Below are 5712 nucleotides of genomic sequence, written 5' to 3'. Positions count from 1 at the left end.
GGCCTGTCCTGAGCAATGGGCTCCCCTGGGGCAGTTCTGGGTGAGGATCCACACCTGGTCCATGGATGGCCAAGCTGGGTCCACAGTGATGGAAAACAGCTCTGAACTACATGGCTGGACAGGCATTGGTGGCCATGGGATGAGGATGGGGCTGAGCCAGCAGGGAACTCTGCACAGCAAGGAACTGGGGTCTTGGGTGGGTGTGACCTCACCCAGGAGCCCATGGCCCTCCCAGGATGCCATTGAGTCCAAAATGTCTTTATTCCTGCTGCGGGTAGCTCAGTGCCATCCAAGGCCAGTGGCTCATGTGTAGGTAGCCATGAGGATCTTCAGTGAGAACATGGAAAGGAAACAGCCATGGAGAAACCAAAAGGACTACTTCCAAAAGCCCAGAGGGTTTTGTCCTCATGACAAGGGACAGCAGAGGAGTCCCTCTCCTGAGGGTGGGGGGGCTCACTGCACCCCCAGATGCTCTCTGAGGTGGGCACAGGCATTCATCCATTGGGAAAGTGCTTACAAGCCACTGACAGGCACAAGTGACCCAGGGAGGAAACAGCCTCACAGGGATTTGGTTGTTGCTGCAAGCCCTGGGTCAAGCTGCTCTGCTCTTGCTGCACTCATAGACACTGGGAATCATCCAGTACTACAGACCCCCTCCAGTGGGGTTAAAATGGCCAATGCCAGAAGCTTCTGCAGGGAGTGGATACACAAACAGTGATTAAGCAGAAAGCTGTGAGTCACCAGCCCTGGACAGTGCATCCTGAGATTCACCAAGGGATCCAAGGGCCAGGAGTTAGGGATGTGAATGCCACCCTGAAGCAGAGGCTCTTTGGAAGGCTGAAGCACAGTGGGGGCTCACTGAGCCTCCCTGCCCAACCCAGACAGTTGCTCTGATCACGACCAAGACATTCCCAAAACTCCCAACTGCTCCACATGGTCCAGAGGTCTGCTCAGCACAGAAGCTGCCAGGCCACATTGACACATCAGGAGAACAAACCACCTGGGAGACAGAGGATGAGAATTCAGGCTGAATCATTCATTTCCACCGGGCAGAATTTTCATGGCAGGGGTCTCTGGGCAGCTGTTGAATGCAAGACTAAGATAAATAGGCAGAGCTAAAGATGTTCAGCTTTGGAGACCTGAAAATATCCCTCAGTTGGGAAGAGGGAGACATGGACCTCCTGGGCAGATAGCTCTGCTCCCACTGCACACCAAATCTCAGGTGTCTGGGATGACTTCTGGCATTGACTGCTGTCTCGTGGGACTTTGCCCATAAGGTGGTCACCCAAGACCATCACTCACCTCACAACCCTGGGAGAGTCACAGAAGTGTGGGAAGAGGAACCAAAGTCCGTATCAAGCTTCTCTGTGACACATGTTCTCCATGACATGGCTTTGGCACACTGTGAAAGATTCTGCCAACAGAGACAACCTTAGTCCAAGGTCTGGACAAGATTTGGAGTTGTATATCTGCTTCCAGATGTGTTTTCTCCTGTCTTGAGCCTCTGTAACTATAAAGAATCAGCATGAAATACAATACAAGGTTGTATTTGCTCACATTTGCCAGCCATGGGTTCTCTGGAGGCTGGTCATTGTGCCAGCCAGCATGTGTCTGTGGCAGGACTTCTAACAGGAGGTGCACTGGTAAGGGAATGTCCAGCAGGACAATCAAAGTGGCAATCTATTCTCTGGGAGAACACCAGGAGAGCCCTGAGGTGAGCCCTGAGGCCAAGGCTGTTATCTCTGGCTGCTGTCAGCTCCTGCTGTGGGGGAGAGGAGCTGCACAGGCTGAGGGACACAGCATGAGCACGAGGGGTGTGAAATGCTTGGACACAACATGGTTGGACACCAGCTGGTGTCTCCAGCCCTGCAGAGCCAGGGAGTGGCAGGAGCCTCCTCCAGGACAAAGGGCTGGGAAGCAGCTTCTGTGGAAGATAGCCCAAGGCTTGGCTTCTGGAGGAGATGGGGCACTCAAAGCTGCCTGGCCTGATGCTCACATCTCCAAGGAGCTGTTCGTGTAATCTCTTCCCCAGGGAAGTGGGATGCCATGGGATGCTCATGATCACAATTCCATTATTCCTCCTGCTCTCAGACATTCTGTCTTGGAGAGGACTTGGCTCTCTTTGCTGTAGTTCACCTGCCTGGCACAGGAAGAGGAGATTTTAGGAGGGAGGCAGCCAGGCAGAGAGTTGCCAAGTGGTGAGCATGGGTGGCAGGCCCAGAAGCTCTGGCAGAAGGGGACAGGGGACATGGCTGACATCCAGTGCTGGTTTGCCTTGGCTGTGGAATAAGTCTTGGATCCCTCCAAATACAGACATCTCACTTCTCTGAGCTTCCTCCCACAGTAAATGATTTTTGTGAGCGGTTTCTCCAGCTTTCTGTCAGGATAATACCAACACTTTCTATAGAAAGCCTTGGGATGAGTCAATGCCAAGATGACCTCCTGGGCTGGGCTTGTGCTAGGACAGTTAAAGCAGCGGAAGAGTTTGGAGACTCTCCCCTAAATGTGAGGACAAATGGCACCCCCAGCTTATCAGCCAGGACTGTCCCCTGCAGGACGAAGCAGGTTAGCAGGTTAGGCACTGCTGGGCTGTGCCCAGAATTTTGGCTGGTGAGGTCCATCAGTGCCGAGCCTTTCCTGGCACTGTCCCACTCACTCCCACCATGGAGGAGGAACCCTTCAGGGAAACCTCCAGTGACCGTCGGGCAGGTCACTGGGGGTAGAGGGGCTCCAGGACCTGCCTGTGTTGAGCCCTGGCCACCTTCACAGTGGTGAAGGTGACACACCAGTATGGGGGTCTGATCCCCCAGCTCAGCCAGGAAGGGTGGCCCTGGCTGGGGAGGTGGCACTGGATGGTTGCTCTGAGGAAGGGCCACCTGAGAGGGAAGATGGCCAAGGAGAGCAACCCCACCTGCAGCTGGGGATTTTCAAGGTGCTGCTGGGAAGCAGGAGGTTGGGAAAGGGATGATGAAGGCTGGAGTCTCTGTGTGGGTAGAGGGAGATCCCAAAGGGTCTGTGGCTATCCTAGCAGAGAGCTGAAAGAGCAGAGGCTCCCAGAAATGTCCTGCCAGGCCTGGGGGTCCCCCTGCTGGGGCTGGCCTGTCTCCTGGCCTGGAATACACCTGGTCCTGCAGCATACACAGTGTGTTGTGCCACAGAAGGGCCCAGAGAGGTCTCTGGCTGGTAGACTGTGACCTCCTGCCAGCACAGCTGTCCTGCTTGACACGAGGAGCCACCAGGAGCACCATACTGGCAATTAGCTGCCAGTGGCAATTCAATTCTGGCTGCTGGACTGCCTGGCTACCCAGTGCCAGCACCTCTCCAGGCCATGGGATCACTCAGAGGAGCATTTGGGGCATCTAATGACCTGTCTGAGGAGCTTGAGGCTGAGAAGATCATTCTGCAGGAGAATTAAGAGGTGGAAATGCTGTGGGGCTTCCCTCAGCAGCACCCGATGTGATCACAGGGACCCTTTACCCAGGGCTGGCTGGGGTTTGGACCTCAGCAAACCAGCCACGACCTCAGCAAACCAGCCACAACCTCAGCTGCCATTGTCACTTCATGGGCTCACAGGTCTCCTGGTGAAGGACAAGGGTGAGTTGGGACTTAAACTGTACCTGTCAGGCACAGTGCAGAGGTAAAATTACTTCTACAGCTTGCCCTGGATGCATGAGCATTTCTGAGATGTCCTCACAAGCCTCTCTGCACCCAGCAAAGCCGACCACAAACCCTTGGGCCACTAGGTGGACTCACAACAAACCAAAATTGCGGGCTAGAGAGCTCCCTGAACATCTGCCTCATCTCCGGGGAAAGCCTCGTGGAAGCAGATGCACTGTCAGCGAGAGTTGTCCCAGGAGAGAACAGAAAAACAGCAGTGTGTGTCCAACTGGCCATTGCCCGGTCACCAGAGGTGGAAAATTATCTAAAACATAGTCACCCGGCCTTACTTGTTACAAAAATTCTGCCAGCTCCCTGGGAGAGCTGACCCTCCAGGAGGAGTGATCCAGGAACACGGGGACTAGCTCTCCAAGCTGGACTGCTGATGGAGATCGTATCCAAAGGGTCACACTGGAAACCTTGGGGCTGCAGGACAGACATCAAGGCACCACCAAAGCACTGAGGTGGTTCTTGTCAGCTGAGCTGGTGATCACAGTTAAGCCCAGAAGATCTTGTCCAGCATTACAAAACAGTCTGTGAGAGTGGAGCAGCTGATATTTCTGCACTGACCAGCCTTTCCCCACCTCCCAGCAGCCCAGGTCACAGTCACAGATGGCTGGGTAAAGGAAATCTGTCTTCCCCAGCAGAATCAAGCAGGTTGAATTCTCACAGGCTGCTCTGGGATAGCCCTGCCACAGGAACCAGCTGTTTCCACACAGTTTTTCCTCATGTTCTTCCTGTCCCATCCCATCCTATCCCACCCCACCCCACCCCACCCCACCCCACTATGGGGACACTGGAGCAGAGGGTGAGCAATGGCCTGGGCAGGTGAGTGGGCCCTGGCTCTGCAGTGGGGCTTGGAAACCAGGGACAGGGTTGTCCCCTGACACTGCTGCTCCCTCCTGCCTCAGCTCTGTAAGATGGGACCATTTCAGCAGGGAAAACCACTCCAGAGGCCCAGTCCTCAAGACAGAGCACACCTGCTCCAGGCATTGCCCTCTCACAGAGAGGCAAGATGTGAAGTGTGTCCTTCAGGACCATGGGAACAGGCTCCACTCCTGTGAGTGGGGAGCACAGGGTGTCCCTGCCTGGCCCAGATCCCCTGAAAACATCTCCTGGGTCTCAGCAGGGACGAGCTGACATCTCTTCTCTCTGCAGAGCGGCATTTCTGGGATGTGTGTGGACAGCATCCCACCCCTGGCACCCCGAGAGGAGCAGCGATCCTGGTGGTCTGGAGCATGGAGAGGCAGGAGTGCAGGGCACAGGTCTGGGCTGGACCCCAAAGGTGGGTGCAGGAAGGTGTGTGGAGTGTCCCCGGGGGGTGCTCACCTTCATTGGCTGGGGATGAAGAGCACTAGGCATTGGTGGTGCTGGCTGAGCTCCTGTGCCATTGCTTTTGGCAGAGAATGTTGATCAAAACCAGGGGAGCTGTAGGGTCTGGGACATGGCAGCAATCCGTCAGGGTCCTGTATGTGGCAGGGTCTCAGATCTAGCAGGGGTCTGTGAGGGTCTCTTCACTCTGCCAGATATGGGAACCTTTCCTCAAAAGCAGCACAGAGGCCAGGTGGGGAGGGCTGGGGGACACACCAAGGGTCTGGCACCCCTATCAGTTTATCCGTTCATACACTTCTATGCCACAGCCCTGAGCTGGGATGGGAGCCCAGGGCTTATCTGGGGTGGGACAGGAGTGAGAAGAGAACAAAACAAAGTGGGCTTTGGCCAGCCAGGACAGAGAAGCATTAGCTGATATGGTCATTGACTGTTACTGGGGTTATGAATGCTGCAAACCAAGCAGAGGGAGAGTGGCCATGAGTTGCTGTGACTCTCCCTGGGCTGGTTGGAATGGAGGAGAAGGAATATGGGGAAAGCTTTGACCAAAACTCCAGTCCTGAGCCCAAAACATGAGGCTAGAGATGACTTACAGTCAGAAAGGAGCTGGGGTGGTCTGAAGGCTGGTGGTAGGAAGGCCACAGAAGTGTGGGAAGACAAAGTTCCACATCAAGCTCATCTGTGAGAAGGGTGCTGGGTGAGCAGTGCATCCAGAGTAGCCTCCCA

This window comes from Cinclus cinclus, chromosome 16 (genome assembly GCF_963662255.1).
Source record: "Cinclus cinclus chromosome 16, bCinCin1.1, whole genome shotgun sequence".
In the NCBI taxonomy this organism is placed as follows: Eukaryota; Metazoa; Chordata; class Aves; order Passeriformes; family Cinclidae; genus Cinclus; species Cinclus cinclus.
This window is presented reverse-complemented; position numbering follows the sequence as displayed.